At 36.0% G+C, this 18955-nt stretch overlaps 2 protein-coding genes and 1 long non-coding RNA gene across 3 annotated transcripts in view; 1 reads left to right on the top strand and 2 right to left on the bottom strand.

The window, feature by feature from the left end:
- The window catches only part of RIC3 (RIC3 acetylcholine receptor chaperone), a 415628-nt gene that overhangs the window by 27436 nt on the left and 369237 nt on the right, over nucleotides 1-18955 (bottom strand). The gene's annotated exons all lie outside the window — the stretch shown is intronic.
- Nucleotides 1-18955, bottom strand: part of PDE3B (phosphodiesterase 3B) — an 87394-nt gene that overhangs the window by 51519 nt on the left and 16920 nt on the right. The window lies entirely within an intron of this gene.
- LOC308070603 lies at nucleotides 7192-16681 on the top strand. The gene is made up of 2 exons (XR_013930779.1): nucleotides 7192-14552; nucleotides 14594-16681. It is a non-coding gene; the product is annotated as an uncharacterized lncRNA (long non-coding RNA).

Here is an 18955-nt window from a genome sequence, read left to right as displayed (position 1 = left end):
CTCTTCTGGGAACTTTCATGAAGTGACATGACATCGGCCAACTTGCAGTCAAGCTGGGACCTAATCAATTTTAAGTAAAAAGCATATTACATTCAGCAATTTAGTTGTTTCACCCTCAAGGTTCTCAAGAGCCTTGGGTATGCATTATCTGGTCCTGGCATTTTCCTGGTCTTCCTTCAACAAATTTCTTTTATGATACTTAAATTTGCCTTAAACCCTCTGAAACATTGCCTGTAAACTTCAGCATATGATTTTTCTCCAGGTTCTACCACAGCAAGCATTATCAAAAATAATCTTCTCTTTTCCTGCTGTGGCCTCATCTTATATGCTCCTTCCATTTCTTAGAACCTGCTAGTCCTACAGGCATTCTGGAAGGCTTCAAGCTTCTAATGTATTTGTATAAATATAATTAATAATTTTTTATATATTCTACAAGCTGCTCTTCGTATTATTTTTTATCTGCCTTGGACTATTACATTTAACCTGTGTTCTAAATACAAGCCTAACTTTTTTTCAAGAATGCTTACTTTTTCCTATGAGCCTTTTTCACCATTCTGTTTAATCATGGCTTTTTTTTTTTATATCTTTATATCTTGTTTTGATAAATGGCACGCATTTGTCTCAAATTTCCAGTATAATGTCTTTGAATTGTCTCTATGCCGCCTGCAGGGATTCTATTTTATTTACTTTCCCCCCTTTTTTTAACATTTTTTCTGAGCACAAGTGTAATGGATTTTTGGTTTCCATTGCTCCAATATGAATTCTGAATGACCGCTGACATTGCAATTGTCATTACAAAGATGCTCTCTGCTATTTTGAAACAGATCCTAAATATTCCTCAGAAAGAAGTTAACAGTTGGATTACCTTTTCTGGTTTCTCTGAATGGCTGCTTCAATAAACAATCATTGGTGGTATCAAAAGATTTAGTTTGAGCACCCCACCTTCATGCAAAAATCTAAACAATCTACATAGTGATATGTTTTTACATTAATATAGTTTTAAAATTCTTAAGGTGCTTCAAAATGCAAGATCTCTGAAGACAGAAAAAATCTTGTTGAAACATTTTTAAAAATTCTTAGCTATTTATCTGATTTCTTAGCTGCCAGCCCAGGAACCGACAAGTGCCTGCAAGCATTTCCATAATTATTCATAGGTATACCCAGCTGAAGACGTATTCACATTATCTACACAAAATATTTATTGTTTTAACTCACATGCACTATCTAAATTAATATTTAGTAGTAATTCTCAATAGTACTAACATTGCACAGTACAGCTTTATGAAGTGTATTCTAGCTTCCAAGATATTTTTTTCCTGTCATGACATATAACTTATTCTTTATCTAGCAGTTTAAATTAATACCAATATTAACTCCAACTCACTCAATAGCCACCAATTTACAATTATCTGGATTCTTTAGACTTCCAAGATTTTTTATTAATCTTAAACACATAGATAACAATTTTTAAAAAACAGAAATATTGTTCTTCTTTTTCTTTAGACTGGTTTGCAAGATAGTTTTTGCAAACTCTTCTACTGTGTTATTTCTACCCATAATACCACTATTAATTTCTAGCTTTCTTGATAAATCTGGGCATAAAGGACTACCCAATTTTTAAAGTCCTATTAACATAAATCCAGTAAACTGTTGATGCGATGAGGAATTCTTGTAGACCTTAGGAGCATATTTTTCTGTTACAGTATGTTTGGTAATGATTTCTTAGTTATCCAGTTCATCAAACAGCTGCTTCAAGCCTTATAATAGTTAATGAAGACAAGCTTCACAAATCAGTCTCAAAAGAGAGTGTAGCACCTCCACCTAATGGAGGAGAGTGACATCCAGCAGGGCCTTACCAGATTCTAACCTGATCAAGCACTGAAATTTCAGCTTGCTGTGTGATCCACCACCTTTCCTACGTCAGGGTTCCTCTGTTGCACATTTATTCACTCACAAAAAACCCAAGATTCACTAATTAATTGAGTAAAGATGCATCAAATATTTCTTCAGGAACAGGTCTACAGAAGGATTTCAAAATTATTTCTGTAGCTCAAGTACCAGCAGTTAAACTAAAGATCAGTAGGTTCAAAATCGACCTGTAACCTGTTTATGAAAGACAAAAAAGTTTGATATGTTTCACAAACTGAGAATTTTAAAATGGATTTTGCACTTACAGAGTAAAACAGTTCAAAAATTCTAATGTGAATCATGTAAGTAGTTTACTCATTATATATTACATACTTTGCAGATGTAATCTAATGAAGGACAAGAATCGTATGGTATCACTCCTTTCCCCAGTTTAAAAGATGCAAATTTCTGATAATTCTTCCATAACAGAACACAATTCTTTAAAGGAAGATACAGACTCAATGCTTTTAAGTAAAATAGACTTCAAAGCTCATTCTGTAGTTAATTACTTCAGTAGCATTAAACGGCAGTATTCAAAATCAACAAAGGTTTCATACCAGTGTGGGGACAAGAGAACTAAATTGAAAACACCAAGAGGTTTTAATTTTTGAGGAGTTTTGTCACTGACATTAAAGGCAACTAATGCTGCAGTCAGACAGCATTGCAAAATATCGTTAACACATATGAACATTTTCCTCCAAACCTCACAAGACTTAACCAAAATGCTAAGTTAAACATCAGTACAACTTAAGATTTATATCACATTAGCAGAATTTTTCAGGTTTTAATGATACTTGAGGACATAATATGATTTGAACACAGATGCTATTACTGCTGTGCTACACAGTGAGAACATACTACAGGTATGCAAAACACATTTCAGAACACTAAACATTTAGTCTGGTCCCACCACTTTTTGAAACATAGAATTAATACATGCCGTTAGCTTACTTACACAGTAAGCTAACGGACTGTTTGAGGTACTGGTTAAAGGAATTAGTATCTCTAGTTTTTTGCAAGTTTAAATCCCAAGAAAAGAAAGGTGGGACATACAAAGCTGTATGGACTATTTCTACAATGACAGAAGAGTTATGAGCGGTAGCCAAAGATACTAAGATTCTTTCAGTTCATTTATAAAAGCTAGCAAAGAGTATGTTAGAAAATTCCTAGAGAACTACAAGGTAAAAACTGAGGTAGTACTAGCTCAGTAGCCACAGTGGCTGGAGTTCGACACTGACTCAGAACCTTCTTTCCTAAGATTCACATCCTCAGAAGAATTATATGCTATGGCAGACATGCCCTCAGCAGTACCTGAACTGGTTACCTATGTCTACACAAAATTTCACACCAACAGGTACATAGTCTTCTAGGATAACTCTGTTTGAAAGGAACCTCAAGAGGTCACAGAGTTATGTCAATAGTAGAGGTTTTCTATGAAAGAATAAATGTTACCCTGTATCCCCATCTTCCCTTTATACCAAAAGGAGTAGTTGCCAGCTTTATTTCCCTTGTGGTAATTTCCATTTCAAGCCTCATTTCTGCTAGGGTTATTACTCCAAATACTAACAAGCAGTTAAGTTTTTACCTCAGGGATGGAAGCTCCCTTGCAACTTCTGTAACCCAAAGTGGGGTAGTAACCAATAGCCATCCCAAGTAGTCTGTGGACCACTGCTGTACAGCATGTAAGAGAACCAATTATTTGGCCAAAAAGAATGGTCAGTTTCTGGAATATAGCAATGAGGCAAAGCTACTAAGAGTAGAAAGCGAATAGGTAATATTTCACAAAATATGCTATGAATTGTTTCTAGAAACAACACATTAAAGCGGTTGCCTCCAAAAAAGAACAACTCAAAAGGAAATCACAGAACAAAGACTACATTAGGCATCACCATATTTGAGTTGAAACTGATTCTTTCAGATATCATGCCTAGTTTAGCTACAAACCTTTCCTTTTTTTGGCAGCCCTATGTGAACCTCATGGAAGTGTTTATTCTGGGCTATAGAGACTGAAAGCATCTTCACCACTTATGTACAAATATATTTGATTTGCAACTTTATAAATGCACCTTATCAGCCAACTTTCCTATTAATTGCTGTATAACACATGCTAACCAAAATTAAGCTGTACCTGTTGAAGTCTCCTAGCCTTTCAGGACATTTTTACAGGATCAAAGTTACATAAAATTTGTATTTTCATAACTTTTGTATAAACAATGAGCAAAACAACAAGATCTGTTAGCCATTTATCAGTGAAAGATTATTCCATTTCCAGCATTTCATACTAACTTCACACATCTTCCCAATTTAGTATTTCCTTATTAAAACCATTTTCCTATGCAAATGAGCCAAAGTGTTCTGAAAAGTTCTGTTGACTGTACACTGTATTTCAGAATTTTAAAATTGTGGTTGCTAGTTTAAGATGTATTGAAAAACTATGAAAAAACCTTAGATGATGAAATAATGCAGCTTTAATATATTACGATGCTGCACTGAAAATGTTACTTTTTGAAAAGTAACCACTGGACTACTACTAATAATCCAGCAAATAACTTCCCAAAAGTTATAAAAAGCACCACGGGTATTTCTTGCAAGTCTAGAGAGAAATGCTTCTCAATATGTCTATTACAAATTTACAGAGAGAAGCTTTTGGATCAGAGCCCAGTTACAGTTTCACAAACTAATTGAACATCAGGAAGGTAACTAAGAAACCTGAGACAAGAATGGTTGCTATAGGTTGTACTGCAGTTAGGAAATGTAATAAAAGCCTGTTGCTTTGTCTCAATTTAAGATAATTATGGTTAAATCACAGGTGTTCTTGAAAATTTCATTTAAATTTTTTATACCTCTAATTCAAGAAAAGATTACAGCAACTGTTTAGCAAATTAAACAGGATCATTAAAAAAAATAATTATAGAAATTCAATATATTTTCTATAGTATCCCAGATCAGCAGCTTTTAGAATTTGAAATCGGATTGTTATAGGATCATCAGTCATAAACAATGAGTTACCTTTGTAAAAAATATTTAATTATTATTCATTTTACTGTTAACACATAACCAAACAAGGAAAGAGTGATCTTTTCTGTGTCTAAAACTGTATTTTCGGATCTCGGCTGTGGCTGACTTTTGAAGTCAGCGACACTGAAAGGATATTTTTTTGAATAATCCGTTTATTACAAAAACATACGTTTGCTCTCTGAACAAGAGCAGAACCCACAGAACAAAAACTTGTAAAAACCCAAACTGTACGTCCAAAATGCTGCCATTTCTTTGTAAGTATGCAAAGACAGTTACAGTAATTACAACTGATCTCACGCAACACAGAATCAACAACTCTCCCCTGCAAAAGGAAATTAATAGCATGGTATCGTTTCACAGTGAGCAGATTTTTCTGTTCTCCATGCGTTTTGCACAAGAGCATTTGCTATCGGTGGGCAGAACTCTGAGTGGCATTATCCTGCAACAAAAAATCCTAATGGCAGACAGTTACCAGCTGCCAGAAAACAGCAAAACTATGTATTACTGCATTATATTCAATCTAAGAATATACAAAGTCATGAACTCTGACATATCAAGCTGGTCTCTCAAATCACCTTAAAATAATTTTTAAACCAATTAGTTATTCTCACTGCTAGACGTCATGTATATTGCTACACTGAACTCATGATAGTTGCATATTCTGCCTAAGAAACTGGTCATAAGAAAGTTAAACTCAACCGACCACGAGCACCAGAAGCCATTAGGAAGAGCTAGGACAAGTCAGGTCCAAAACAAAAAGAGACAGTTTTTCACTAGCAGGTAGTAAGTGACCTGCTCTATCAAAGGAAGTTGTGGATGGAAGAAGCTTAAATAAGTTCAAGGGGAAACTAGGCAAAGGAGGAAGGGCCCATAAATTGAAGAGGAGACTGAACAGGCACTTGTAACTAAATAGCTGAAGTACATTAGGAAGCCCTCTGAGCTGAAAACAGGTGGAAGTTGGGAGAGTGTAGGAAGGTGGTACAAGTGGGTGGGGCAGGAAGAGCATCATGTTATCGTATTTTTATCCTTCCATCAGCCTCTGATTATGACTACTTTCTTTTCCCCCATGATCTTTAATGCATTTAATTGCACATTAGCCCTTGTAATGGATGGGAAGATAATAAGCAGCAACTTATGATTACTGTTTTTATTGATTTTTGCCTTGGTGTGCTTCTTCTGGAGACACTGCAATAACAGGCAGACACACAGGATAAAGTTCTAACCCATCTTTCAGTCCCAAAAATCTGTTTAATAGTTCAACTCAAGGATGTTAAAGATATTTAACTGGTAAGAACAGATGTTAAACTTGATCTTAGACAAAGATCAGAGAATAAAAACAGAATACTAAGCTAAATGAACTCTTAATCTGAGGCATTTTTATGCTTTTTTACTAATGAAACTCACAAGTAACTTCACCATTTGTTTAAGAACAGGACCTAGACAAACTGGAAGAATGAGTGAACAGGAGTCTTACAAAATTCAACAGCAACATACACAAAGCCCTGAACCTGGCAAGGAGGAAGCCATAGAGGCTGAGAGCTGTTCTGAAAAGAATGAAGGGCTGAACATGAGCCTGCAGTGTGCCCTGGCAGCAAAGGCGGCCAAATGTATGCTGGCCTATATTCACAGCAGCACAGCCATTAGACTAAAGGAAATGACTGCCCCCTCTGCTCGGGTCTTGTGAGACCATATCCAGACCGGTACATCCAGTCTGGGGGTCCCCAGTACTAGACACACGTTGATAACATGGAACAAGTTCAGCAGAGGACCACCATGATTACTACAGGACTGGAGAACCTACCCTGTGAGGAGAGGCTGGGGGAGCTGGGCTTGTCCAGTCTGGAGAAGCAATGGCTTTTGGGGGGGCACCTAACAGCAGCCTGCCGGTGTCTAAGAGGAGACCATCATAGCAACAAAGCCAGGCTGTATCCAGTGGTGTGTAATGGAAAGACAAGAGGCAATGTTGAAATGAAAAGTTCAGACTAGACATAAGGAAAAAAATTTCTCACTATGACGACACACAAGCAGTGGGACAAGGTAAAGCAGAATGCCCAGAGAGGCTGTGCAGCTTTCATCTTTGAAGATTTTCAAGGCCAGACTGGACAGCACAATATAACAAACAGTACATGAAAGGTAAAAAGATTGAGGTGAACTTCAAAACCAGCAAGACCATCACCACAGCCACATTCAAAGTGGACCTTATTTAGCTTGACATTTTCTTTAATTTTACTGTGATTTAAGTTAATTTGGAGCAATTGTTACCTGCTTTTATTCAGTTCTGTAAGTTGCTGATTCTATTGTTCAACGTGAAGAAGAGATTCTGTGCTTGTCATTTTTCTTCCTGCCTTATTAAACCATCCAGTACGACTACTTCCTATAAACTTCTTAGTTTTGTTCTTTGGCCTACCATGAGTGCAGTCTCATTGCTATTTCCTTTCTTTTTCATAAAAGGATTTTCTACAAAGAGTTTTTACTACAGGTAAGTTTTATTCATTGTGGGTGTGCTGCAAGTATAATCGAAAGACAAAAAAATATCACAAAGGTCATTAAACCAGCTCTACTCTAACTCTATTTGACACAAAGGCATGCAGTAAACTATTCCAAGAGTATAATTCCAGTTTTTCCAAATGTATAGACTCTGGCCAAAAATCTTTAAGTAAATATGTTTCACTGGAACGGGAAATTGTATGCCTGATTTCATTTCTAATAGCCCTATTATGTGAAAGCTTTATGCCACAACACATACTCCTTTTAAATTCTCATTCTAACTATGCTATAGAAAAGAAGGAAAAAAGGCTACCCCTTTAAAGCAATAGCAAAGAGAATATATAGTCCTCCTTATCTCCTGCAAACTAGTTACTGTGACATATGCAACAGAAGATACAACTGTTAATCAAAATAAAATACAGAAAAAATAAAGAATGACACTGCAAACGGTACGTATCCTTATTTAAAGCAGCAATCTCTTTGGCCTAATCTAGTTACATACTTTCGTCTTTTCTAAGAGTCTGCCCGCAGCAGATAAACACACAAACCTTCTTGTGCTGCACCAACTGACGTCAGCAGTCGCCTAGGAACAGCATTTGGTGCAAAAGTGGTAGTACCGAAACTATGTTTACAATTGAGAAAGAATGACAGTATGCAGGGCTCACCATAGTTTCAGGAAAGAAACACAAATTTATAAATAGAACTACAAAAGATCTTTTCCAAAACTTCATGCATTTTTCAAAGAACTTTTAGCTGCTTAAATATTTTGCAGTGAATACCAAGAGTAATAGATTTACTTTTCTATATTCTAAATGTTACAATTTCCACTCCCCACCACCCTACACACACCCCCAGAAAAAAAAAAAAAAAGTCATCAGTTTTGGAATGCAAGCTTTGAGCTTCTTTCACTTCTGTTTAATCTGTAAACAAAAATTCAAATCCAGTAACTTCATTGGCTAACTGTTTACAGGGACAAAGCCCTGTTGTTCCCACAGCAGGAAAACAAAAGATCTCACAAAACAACCTGCACCAGTAGAAATAATCATCCCATCACTATTTTCTAAATCATCAAATATTTAGAAAGTGTATCATTTAAGGAACTTAGAAGTGCTCTGCCTTAAATAACTCAATACAAAAATTATTCTGAAGACCCTGAAAAATAAACAACATAAAACTATACAGCTACGAAGCAGTTTGTGACAGTTTCCCAAATAAATTTAATTTTACAGTTAAGAGAATTTTAATTTAGAAAGAATGTAAGTGAAAACTGTACATACAGGTTTAATTTACTGGTCCAGAGTAACTTACAAGTAAAGCTCAAATTTTGAGTAGCCCAATACTTCCCATTCTGTAACAACATATTATAAAGTTTCTAACCACTTGTTACACTTTTGGAAATCTATTGAAGAAGGGAAAAAGTGCATAGCTTGCACAAGTTCAAAAAAATGTTATTTAAAGTTAAGCACTAAATTTATGGATTACACCTCTAGTAAGCATCCTCCAGCTTCAGGCTGTGAAAATTAAGCCGTTTTCTCATCAGAACTGGGCCTAATAGGAATGCACTGCAATGTTAGAGAGACTGTACCTTGTGTGCTCATGTTCCACTTGCTAGTTCTGAGAAAACATGAAGGAAGAGGCTAAAACTAGAATGCCAAAAAGAGGACACTGCAGAGAAGAAACCTGAATAATATGAGTCAATACTACAAAAAACCAGAACGCTTATTTTCATATTATTTTGACGTATTTCCAATACGAAACCTCATGTTCAACAGTCACTCTCAACCCCTGAACTATAATTAGTTACTCAGATACAAGAAGCTGTGTATGCATTTATCACAGTTTTTTGCTGTCCACATCTCCAATAAAGAAAACTGCATTGAAAGAGAACACAATCTACCTCTTCCTTTAAGCTAACATCAGAATTACTACAAATTTGAGAAGGGTAACTGGAACATATGCTATATCAAATGGCAGTGATCAAAATCAGGAACATTCCCCCTTCATCCCACCATCCATATGCAAAGTGGAAAAACTAAATAAAAGACTGTAAACAGGGCTAACTCTCTTTTTTAAAATATTAACTTCCTGACATGCAAGCGCTTTTACACAATTAATCCCCAAATTCTCTAAAACCAAGGAAAAGGAGCAAGTAACATCAATTTGATCTGAAGCAGCTAATGCATGGTTCCATTCATCTCAGCATTTTTTGGTCTGCTACCAGGAGTGGGAGAAAGCTGTTTCTGTGATTTCAGTGCACCCCTAAAGAATATTGTCTCTGGACAATGTCCAGAAGTAATCTGGGCCAAGAATAGCCATTTGATCCCAAACTGAAACATTCTGACACCAGCCAAAGGTCTAAGTAGTTTATCTGGAAGTCAAGCAGAGAGATCTGAAGAAAAAAATTGGCTCTACTAAACTCAGCAAAGCCTTCCTCATTGATTCTGTTACAGTTCAGAAAATGCTTCAGCCTGCTTTCTGATTTATATCCCGTACATGGACTCTAAGTCAACTTTTCCAGGATTCTGAATTCACTTCGCATCACACCTCCCACCATGACAGCTGAGAACTGAGTTGCCAGTTTTCTAGTACCTTTGGGAAACAAAGCATCATTTTTCTGCTGCTGTATCTGGAAACAATCATGGTGACGAAGGAAAAAACTAGCTGTTCAAACTGCTATACTTTAAGAATTTTTGAGGAGCTAGAGCACAGTTCAACCGTGCTTCAATGGACAGCACCAGCAGGAGACTGTTATCCAAGGCTCACTGCTGGTAAACCTCCCACGCAGAGACATTCAGAAGCTTCCTGGATAATGTTTTAATATAACTTGTGATAGGAAGCGAAGACCCAGAAGCAAATGTCCAGTCATTATGAAAAATGCAGTCTATGCACTAAGTGCACAGTTGCAGAATTCTGCTTAGAATTATGCTCCCACAATGCCAGCTTTGTATCCCATAAAGAGGTAAGACTTACTGGGAGATCAATTTTGTTGTTGTTCTAATAACTGGCCTTGGATAAGGGCCAAGTTTTAAATAAGTGTCTTTTTTCCTTCTTCACCCTCTCCTTCATAAACCTTAACTAGTAAATAATTTTTTTAAAAAAAATCACCTCACTTCTGAAATAGACAACACTCAGATATAAACAATTAAGAATAAACATACAAACCATCTTATCCGCCAACAAAATGTGGACTTGAAGATTCAATGAGAAAGATACTTCACTCACACATAAGTTACTTTTCTTACAGGGGGAAAAAAACCCACCTTGGAGTATCATAAAACACTGAGGAAAATGAGTGGGAATTGATGTTAATAGAACTTTAGGCTTTCTGATCATTCTGAGAAAAGAAATTCTATGAAAGTTCATCTTTTCCCTGAAAAGCAAGCTTCTTTACTACATCCTTTTATCTGCTGTCCATTTTACTATTCAGGGCTCCAAAAGAATGGACTGTGACCTATTCTTCTACTTCTGAATAGGTACAACACGAAATAAAATACCAGTGAGAACTTGCTTTCACATCCCAGCAACAGCAGTGAAGCATGCCTCATGCTAAGTCAAAACCTGTTTGAGCGCCTCCATCAAACAATGGCCATTGCCATTCCCATTTAGCAATCTGCTACAAACAAGAAAAAAAAGTTATAGTCTACTGCTAGAAAGGCTCAGAGCATAAATAAATCAGCCAATAAATGAGACAGCATTTCATTTACCTTGGAGCTGTCACTGCTAGACAGCTTATTTCTGTAACTGGTAAAGACTGAAGAGCAGTAAATTAAATCCTGTAACGTGACAGGAAATACGCTGTCATGCTTCACTACATAGACCATCTTCCCGAAACTCAAACAAAACATCTCAACAAGCCATATCAGAACAGTAAACACACTTTTTCAGAAAAAGAGGTAAGTAATTCTGTGAGGAGCACAAGTGACAAAATCCTCGAAACTTTTGGCTCGTGACTAGACTACCTGGCAGGAACTTTTGTCTTATGCCTAGATTACCTGGCAACTTGGAATCGCAAGCTCCAAATGCCTCGTTTTCCTGTGTTTAGAGTACTCATTCCATCTGTCTTTTGTGGCTGCTTCAGTCTTTTTCATAATGAGGGTGCTAGTAGGCTCTCTTCTTTTGCTGGCTACAGATTTTCATGAAACTTACAGGAAATGTATTATTCAGGATGATTAACCTCTGTCATATTTAACTGAAACAAGCCAATGAATTCAAAGATACTAGGGATGGACGATCACATGACAAAAAGGTACTTGAATTAAACACATACAATGTACATGCACATTTGAAATTTTTATACATTTATAAAATCATACAGACATAATTTAATAAAGGGTTATATTGCCAATAAGTTAACCTACAGAGGTGCACCCAAAAAGACGATCAGAATAGCCACTTTAGGGGTGACCTGGAAAACAGGCATCTGTGGCAAGGAAACAAAAACTCCTCACCAAATGCAGGTATCTGACAGCATGGGACAGTATTTTGTTAGTATTTAACAGGAAGATAAAATAGGAGAGAGGAAATTATTTCTTAAACACTTTTTGTCTTGTAACGTAAACTATAGCGATACATTTACATAACTAAAAGATGCTTTAGCTTTGTGTAAGGACTATGATTTCAAGTAGTGGAAATTCAGGATTAAAGCTATAACAATGAAAGATGTTTAGAGGAAGCTCAACTTGGAGTTCACAAAAATTAATTGGCTAAGACTAGAAAAGGCTACTTATAAAAGAAATGCCAATTCATTTGCAGAATGGAACAGTTCAATTGATTTACTCTTCAATAACAAAAAAATATTGGCGCTTAAAAAAAAGTGATGTGGAAAATTGTTATTGCAAACACTGTAAGACTGACTCTATTATGTTTGAACAATGTTAACACTCACTATCACACTTAAACAGTTTTAATTAATTGCCTCAGGACACAGAAAGGGAGCTACTACTTTGCAAACCAGAAAATGCGGTTTCTCAGTGTGTACAAATGATTACTAAAAATGATTACAAGCTGCTTAAACAAAAGCATGCTGTACAGGTCATATAGGTTATAAAACTAGTCAGAATACTAAATATGTTTTAAATGTCAATATGCAAAAGCTGTAATTTAATTTCAAAGTTTCTTATTATATTTTTGACATTGACATTTTTGCTAATATAAAAAAAGTTGTGTGGCTTCTTTGAAGTGATGAGATTCAGTGCAAACATACAGGGCATTTTACAATATTTAGACACATCCTAACAAGTCAGTCATTAAATACACCGATCTGAAAACGGGGTACGAAAAACACGTTTTGTGAACATCAGGCATTCTATTTCTTCCTTTTTATAAGATTTTTGAAATTAAGTGTATGTGGATTTGCTTTTTCTTATTTTTTTTTTTTAACTTTGAAGTAAGTGTTCTAACAATCATTACTAAAGTACTAACACAGAGGAATACACCGATCTTTCAATCAAATAAAAAAATAAAGCTACGCAAAGCACTCCAAGAAGTTATGGAATGAACAAAACAAAAAATCCGTATCATTTAACTAAGCAGTATTCATGATAATCTCAATGTTCCTAGTTTTCATATTGAAAATTTAAAACATTTTGAATATTTTGTTGAAATTCTCTGACAAATTATATCTTCCAAAACTGCTACCTTTAGAGCACCTTTGCAAAATAGGAATCCCTTGCTTTGTAAGTGTGCCAAGAAAAGAGAGAATAAAAGTCTATTTTATATAATGAAATGTAATAAATACAAATGCTTTTTTAGCATTTTGACATAGCAACAAAACTGTAATCTTATTGTGGATTAAGCTATATTAAATGCCAATACAATCAAACACTTAGGAGATCCTGAAATCGCTTCTGTTTGATACATCTTTCTGTCCAATAGATAAAAGGGTAACCTTTAATTCTCCTCAACCCATACAGGACTGTAACAAAATTAATTAATTAAATCAGCACACAGTACATGTGCATTGAGAACACAGCCTTTAACATATAAGAAAGATCAGGTTTTGACTGGAGGCCCCCAGATAGTGCAGCATAGAAAATAAGGCAGGGAAAGACAGGGAAAACTGATTAGAATTGTCCAGTCTGGCCTTGGGTTATATCCCTGTCAGCATTGACCATTTATAAAAAACTTTAGCTAAAATTCACAGAACATTCAATTTTTGACAGTTCATCAGCCACAACAAGGAGTTTTGGCAATATATTTAAGCTTTGTGGGTTACTTGTCCAAATGTTCAATTAATCAGAAAGATTAATGGCAGAATGGAATTCAACACAAACTATCCACCCATGGGCACCCAAATTCCTGATAGGTTTCAGAATATGCTGTGAATTGTCTCAGTTACACCATTAGCAGCATGGGATACAGCTGTTTTAAAGCCAACACAAACAGTTGTTTCTGTACTCCTTTTCTTGAGATGTTGTAGGGTCATTATACCTTTTTGCAGTCATGACAATGGATGACTGCTAAGGGCCACTCTTACACTCTTCAGGAGTGCTTGTTGAACTGTCTCAGTCAATGAATAATTCCTCTCAACTATTTCTTGCAATATATTCTGAATAATGTTTTCAGTTGAAAAGGCTTTTATACTGTTTTAACTTTTCCATATATTTCTACCAGCTAGCCATACTTATTAAAGATCTTACAGATCATGTTCTAGGAATTCCAGTGACAGAGGACCCTGCACATCCCTTCATACTTCATACAGCACTGTCGAAAACAGATGAACTTATACAATCACTAGCAAATAGATAAAGCCCTAAGAATTGCTAAATTATTTTGACATAAGTGTTCTAACTCAATCTTCTGGCTAGGAATAATTGGTACGGAAGATCAAAAAAAATTACCAAGCAAATTCAGCCTGACATCAGGCTTTATTTACAAACTTTATGCTTCTATAGTCTTGTTTCTTCTTTATGTGATTAAAGTCTCCCCAGTTCATCATTCCTTTCACTTCCCTCTCACTTCTTCTGTGTTATTTAATCTTTGTCAAGCAACTATTCAATCAACATTTTTGTTAATGTTTTGGTTCAAAAAATATGAACTTAATAAAGGGCAAATTTCTGCTTTATCTTCCTGAACATTATCTAAAAAAAAAAATTAATTAGGTGATGATAAACGGTCCTTATATTAGGAAAGCATTATTAGTTGCACAATGCAAGATCTAATATTTCAGATTTCATAACAGTGTAGAGCTAACAACTCCAAGCAGCAGGGCTGCAGGCATTTTCATAAGATTTTCTCTTTGATCAGAAACCTCCAACATGCAGCAGAAGAAAAATCAAAAACTTCAGAGCAGAAGCAAGTACCTGAAGTCATTTGTGTGTGCACCTCAATAGACAAATTTATTCAAAAGCTGAAACAAGACATGTGGTGTGCCTGCTTCCATTTCTCCACTGCCAACTCCTTCTGCAAAAAAATATAATTGTAGCTAATGCCTTTTACATTGGTGATTCTACTGGGATGATGGACAGAACATATAAGCAAACACCTCTATAAAATGAGCATATCACAGACTCAGACTTACTATGTGAGGAATGAGTGATACATGATTGGATTGCATAATTCCATATTATAGAAAATGGTAAATGAGATAGAACTCAAGCTGGCAGGAACAAAGCCATAGGACCTATTTGTCCCAAGAATTTCAGTCTGGGCTTGAACTTTTAATAAGAAACTGTAATTTTGATGACATTTTCTTTTTTCTTGCTGTCACATATGTGACTTTTTTGGCAATGTGAAAATTAAGAGCCAAGGACGGTTACTGCAAAAAGCTGGGTTGAAGCTTTCTTACTGTAGCAACTTACTTTATCAGAAACCAGGTACCCAGAAAAGTAGGCAGAGAAATCATCAAAATACCTAGAAGCATCAGAAAGGGACAGACCTACTTCTTGACTCAGCATGAGTCGACATCCACTTCTATATTCTAAGGCAATAGTTTCTCTCCGCTACCATATTACAGTCCTGTAGACAGAAGCATGATGGATTGATGTGAGTCCAAGACTTGTAAAGTGACTCACAAAAGTGTTGTTACAGTTGTATAATGTTTTCCTTTTACTTCACTCTGAAAATAATGAAGAATTTTCACATAAACACAACAGTATGAAAGCCCTGTTTTAAATGAGTGCCACATACTCAGGTATTAGGAAGAATCTGAGTCACATGTGTCCTTTATCCGTTCATTCTGTTCTCACATATGAATGTGGTATGATTCTGTCACCACAAATTGTTTTTCACAAGAACCCTCTGCCCCATTTACTGTACAAATCTAACTTAGATATCTAAATTTTCTGATTTTTCCTTTCCTGTCAAGGTCTTTGTGAAAACTTTGTGTATAATGTTGGATGTTGCACACCTGACTGCAATTGCTTAATACCTTACATTTTAAGTACCCATTTGCTCTATTTCAGCTACCCAATGTTGAAGCATTCTGTTCTTTTCATTTCAAGTGGACAAATGCAAAATACACAGTTCACATAAGACATGAAAAAATACAGAGGCTTTTGGGTGTGAGGGGATGCTTTTTTGACTTATTTACTGGGAAGTTCCAACACATCCATTCTTTATGCTGCAGTGCCATTAGTTCCCTCAAATCAGTACAACTTGGCATTGCCACAAGAAAGGAGCAGTCCTGCCCTCCCTCAGCTGCTCATTCCCATCCCTGTGTCACTCCCTTCCCTTCTACAGCAAAAGCATTCATGTAGACAACTGGCAAGGAACTACAAAAAGAACTGATTACTTTTAACAGGGATTAGTTCCCCAATTTAGTTCGCTGTGTAGTCTCGTGCATGCTTGTGTCAGCACAAAGGGGGATGGTGCCAGGGAAGGAATGAACGGACAGTGCTGAGAAGGACCACTCCTTTCAAGTGGAAGCACCACAAAGCATTCAGGGAATTGGAACGTTTGACTAGAGGTGTTCATATTAGAAATGATGCATCTGAAGGTCAAAATAAAATAAAAAAAATCCTTTTTTGTGACTACATAAAAATTAATCTAAATTGAACATAATTCTTAGCATCTGAAAATTATCAAGCTCTGACCTCAGAACTCAAAATTTTAATCAAGACTTGCACTGTAATTGTAGCTCTCAGCTGACTATCATGCATTTTAGTGAGTTCTGCTGCTGATATTACCAGCAAAAAAACCCTCAAACCACAAAATACCAAAATGTAAAGGAACAATGAGGAAGGAGGGGTGAGGGAGAAGAGTTCAGCATTCCCAAATGCAAAAAAAAAAAAAAAAAAAAAAAAGAAAAGAAAAAAGGAAGTATAGAAAAGTTACTGATATCACTGTGTCACTTGGACCTTCAAAGCCACTGAAGTCAGGTTCCAATGGGCATCTTAGTAAAAACGTTTCTTCTGAATAGCTACAATACACAGAGGACACAACATTTTAGTCAGAAATGTTTATAAAATTAGTATCCCAGAAGAAAACCATTGTGGCATATGAAGACTGAGAAAGCCATCTGCAACTGTAATCTAAGGCAATGAAAAGGAAAAACAAGCTCTCCATTGCACAAGATTTTAGGTCATTATTGCATTCTATTGATTAATTAAGGACTCAAATTCTATGTGGATACCTAACACATCGAGAGAAAGCCTGACACTCAAGAAACTGGAAACAAGTTACCTGCTTGGATACAGGCAATAAATGAAATGATGAAAATCACAGAGAGTAAAGGAAAACTTGTGACATGCCAGGAAAATTTAGAGATGGCTAAGGCACACCTCTCTGTAATTCCCCCTAGTTTTTATCCTCTGAAAATCCTAAACAAAGAAGCCAATGACAGGTGTACTGCACACACTGAACTTGTGATGTCCTAGGGTCGAGCTGTGAAGAAACTTCCAGAGGAAAAGAGGAAAGAGGTAGATTTTAATACCAGGAGAAAGGGGCTGCTGAACAGAAGTCTACATAATTTCCTCTATCGAGCCTAACGATTACATGCAAACAAAAAAAACCCCAAAAACACATTACTGGCAAAGATGGTTTGAAACTGAAAAGACATGGAAGGAAGTTATTCAAATTAGACAATGGGAGTAACTAAGTTTTAAAAAAACCTGCCCATCTTAGGTGATTCTAATGATCATTTAGGAACATAACCATATGATGAGAAAATGAATCAAAGTAAAAAACACCTTTGTGTTGCTCAGAAAAGCATTTAAATACTCCTGATGCACAAACCTATCCATACAAGGTGATCTGACTGCTGGCCATTTTAGCTATATACAAAAACAAACGATGGACTGTCAGTCATTTGATGCTTTAATTGGAATTTTCTACAAAATAACTCACAGCATAAGATTTGCAAAGAACATTTTACTGATTTGTTTTCCTCAGTAAAAATCACAATCAGGAAAAGATGGAAGAGACCTTAATCCCTCTTCTCTTTCATAACACCCACCTATCTGACTGGTTTTAAAAGTTACAGAACACACTATATTAGACAAGCAGACTTATAAAGTCAGGATACTACAACAGATATAAACCAAGTGTTTGCTCAGGAATCACACAAAACTTCACAGAATGACTGAAAGATGAAACAGCCAAGTAGTATCCTACTATGCTGCAGCTCCACCTGTTATTACAGACTTATCTTTTGAAACACGCATATATACCAGTCTGGCTAAGAATAGGACATTCAGAAAACAATCAAATGTTGTCAGCTCACAAAAGCACTTTGAAATAGCTAACAAGTGCCAGAATGAAGATTAAATTCACATATCTAAGCAATGTTAAAAGTTATATAGAAAAATAAGTATGTGAACTTGTAATTCCCATCTCCTTAATTGAAGGAAGACTAGCAAGGCTTACAGGGCTGAAGATCTAAATGGGGATAAAACAAAATATTATATATGTTTGATGTATTGTGTAATTTGCAGGCATTGCCCTAAAGAAATGGCATAGTTACTGGACATACACTCATAGAGCCCAACAGTGACCTGATGACACCATAACCTCCATTTTACTGTGTAGAATTGAAGGGATAAAGAAGAAGAAGGACAAAATTTACAATTCAAAATCTGCAGTTTCCAGATCTTGCTTTGTCGACACCTACATTAGCTCTTTAATAATCACACAGATTTAAATTTCAGTACTCATCGAATTCAATGGTAAGACTTCATAACTTGGCAATTGAGCTAATACAAATGCATGCCAGATAAAGCACACACCAAGCAGTGGCTACACACAACAATGTGTTAGCAATGTCAATAACACTATTTTGAACCAGCAACAAAAACAGTTGCTTTTCCTTTATAGAGGCATCCCAGTGTTTTAGCCACTGCCACCCATACACAACGTATATTTCTTTTTACAATAAAATAAAATTGAAGAGGATCCTGTATGAAGATCCGAGACCAGGTAGACAGTGATCACCATTTGAAATGCAACCCCAGTGACCAACTAACCATAGATGACACTGACTGAGTGTGAAAAATGTCTTAAAAATAAGGACTGCCAGTATTTTACAGCTAAGTTAATTATCATAAATGTGCAGGAACAAATCGGGGGGGGGGGGGGGGGGGGTCGGGGGGGGGGAGTTGTTGCGTTG

This window comes from Falco punctatus (assembly GCF_963210335.1).
Source record: "Falco punctatus genome assembly, chromosome: 10".
NCBI lineage: Eukaryota > Metazoa > Chordata > Aves > Falconiformes > Falconidae > Falco > Falco punctatus.
The sequence above is the reverse complement of the archived record's forward strand: the minus strand, read 5'-3'. Positions and strand labels throughout refer to the sequence as shown.